Here is a 2,480-nt window from a genome sequence, read left to right as displayed (position 1 = left end):
ACACAAATATCGGGTGGGAACTGTTCAAACGTTTGTTTGATCAGCAGAAGTTCACAATAGTGTAATGTTGCACTGGGGCACATTATCATTCAAGTGGCCTGGGAACAAAGAAAAGTGATCATGGCTGCTTGATGCAGTGTTGTTCACCATCCCATTTTGCCAGGCTGCAAAAAAGGCAATTGTAACATTGCCATTTTAGTGGAAACCAAGAAAGTTAGTATTTGAAATTGGCCTAGAGGCTAATCTATCTAGGTCCTGTTCTCTGGCTGCTGTCTTCAATTTTAACTTGGCGGAAGTGTGAACTTCACCAGTTTCCTCATTTCTTCTCCCCCAACCTTACCCCAGTTCCAACCTTCCAGCTCAGCACCATCCTCATGACATGTCCCACCTGTCAATCTTCCTTCCCACCTATCCACTCCACCCTTCTCTCCAACACATCACCTTCACCCCCACCTCTGTCCACCTAGAGTGGCACAGTGGCTCAGTGATTAGCACTGCTGCCTCACAACACCAGGGTCCCAGGTTTGATTCCAGCCTTGGGTGACTATCTATGTGGAGTTGCACATTTTTCCCTGTGTCTGCGTGGGTTTCCTCCCACATTCCAAAGATGTTTAGGTCAGGTCAATTGGTTATGCTAAATTGTCCATAGTGTTAGGTGCACTAGTCAGAGGGGGGTGGGTTACTCTTCGGAGGGTCAGTGTGGGCTGGTGGGCTGTTGGGCTGTTGGGCCAAACCTGTCCTTCCCAGCAGGTAAACAGAGACACTCATCTGAAAATGTCTATTTAAGCTGTAACGATGATATCGGTGCCTAATATTTTAATATAGATTGTGAGAGTGTGACATCCATTATAATTCTCTGCTCAGTGAGAAAGTTGGCCTGTGTCAGTACTGGGCCATAGAAATAGTCTCTCCACCTCCTCTATGGAGCCAGGATAATGATGAATGTAACCCCCTAACCTGGGTCCTTTGGACTGTTTTTTGGGTCCTGCAGTTTCCTCATGACTACCAGCTGCTTTTATTGTGAGTTTCCTGATACTCACAGGCTGAAGGTGTGGAGTTAAATGATATTTGTTGCCCTCTTTGGTCCCCACAATCCAAATCCCAGGTCCACTTGAAACTGCAATGAAGCAGCACAGCTTTTGGCTTTGGAGGCCAAAGCTTCACAGCAACGTTAGCTTTTTTTGTTCATTTCCTGCCCCTTTACAGTAAGCAAACAAAATAAGTTGTATTGACTGACCCCAGGAAATTTTCCCAAAACACATCATCGTCAGTAAGGCAGTTTTAGTAGTACAGTCCAAAAGAAAGACTTCCAGTTGTACAGTTCTTTTCACAATATCATCTGTGTCACTGTATTTTGTAACTAATAAAGAACCGTTGAAATAGTGGTTCAGTAGCCCAGCCTGCGTGTATTGCTGAAAAAAGGATATTTTGTTTTGCACTCATTAGGACAATTCACAAGAAATATTAGTGTAAAGGGAAAACAGTGTGTATGAGAGCAGAGTGCTGATTGGTTGACATGTGGGCCTTAATTAATCAAAGGCAACATGTCTAGTTTAAAATTTAAACAAAACTTTGCAGTTAACTGTTAGCTCTCATTAACTGGTGCATTCCTTTGGCAATGCCTCTACCAATCAAAGTCTGTTTGCCAAACAATCATTTTTCTCTCATATGGTGTAAATATTATTTTCCCTTTATGTTGGTATTTCTTGTAAGTTGTCCTAATGAGTGCACGATGAAAATTTTGTTCAGAAAGGGGCCCTGAACACCATTGGCGATGGTGAGAAATCTGGGACAATCGCAAGAGAGGTCAAGTGAGGTCTATCTCAACATCGGGAGCAACTCATTGCATTTTCAAACAAAGTTCCAGGTGTTGAGACAAAATTCTCCCTGGGCAGCAGTGAGGTGCCTACTAAGGAGGATTATCACTTATTGTTGGCATTATTAACTGCACAACTCACCTCATTAATATGCAGCTAATGTCCTGCCACACCTCACATGGAAACTAGTCACACGGAGAATTCTCGATAAGAAAGTCAGATCCAGTTGCTGTTCATTCCTGTGGACCGCCATCTTGATTACATGGCAACAACATCTCAGGACATGCTCAAAACAGTCTTTACTCAGGGATCCAAGCAAATAAGTCAAGGGCAGCCTTCAATAGCAGTCCAGAAGATTGAATCCAGTCAGTCAATCACTTAGGGTGGTCATTGTCAAGATCCTCTCCTTATGGAGAGTGAGGAGCTGACAGTTAGGCAGCAAACCACCAAGCTTGTCTCTTTCTTTCTGTCTTATTGTGGGTTGTTTTCTTCTGGACTGAGGGAAAGCGAGGGATTGAGTGAAATGAAACCGGGTGGCACAACTGTTGGTGCTGGCACAGGTTTGGAAGTGACCAAGTAAATAGGCAGCACAGAGGCTATACAGGGTTAGATGTCTTGGCTGATGGATCATAAAGAATGAGGGAAAGTGTTGCATGCAATGAG

Source organism: Chiloscyllium plagiosum, unplaced genomic scaffold (assembly GCF_037043375.1).
Source record: "Chiloscyllium plagiosum isolate Xiang-an unplaced genomic scaffold, Cpla_swu_hap1 HiC_scaffold_9, whole genome shotgun sequence".
NCBI lineage: Eukaryota > Metazoa > Chordata > Chondrichthyes > Orectolobiformes > Hemiscylliidae > Chiloscyllium > Chiloscyllium plagiosum.
This window is presented reverse-complemented; position numbering follows the sequence as displayed.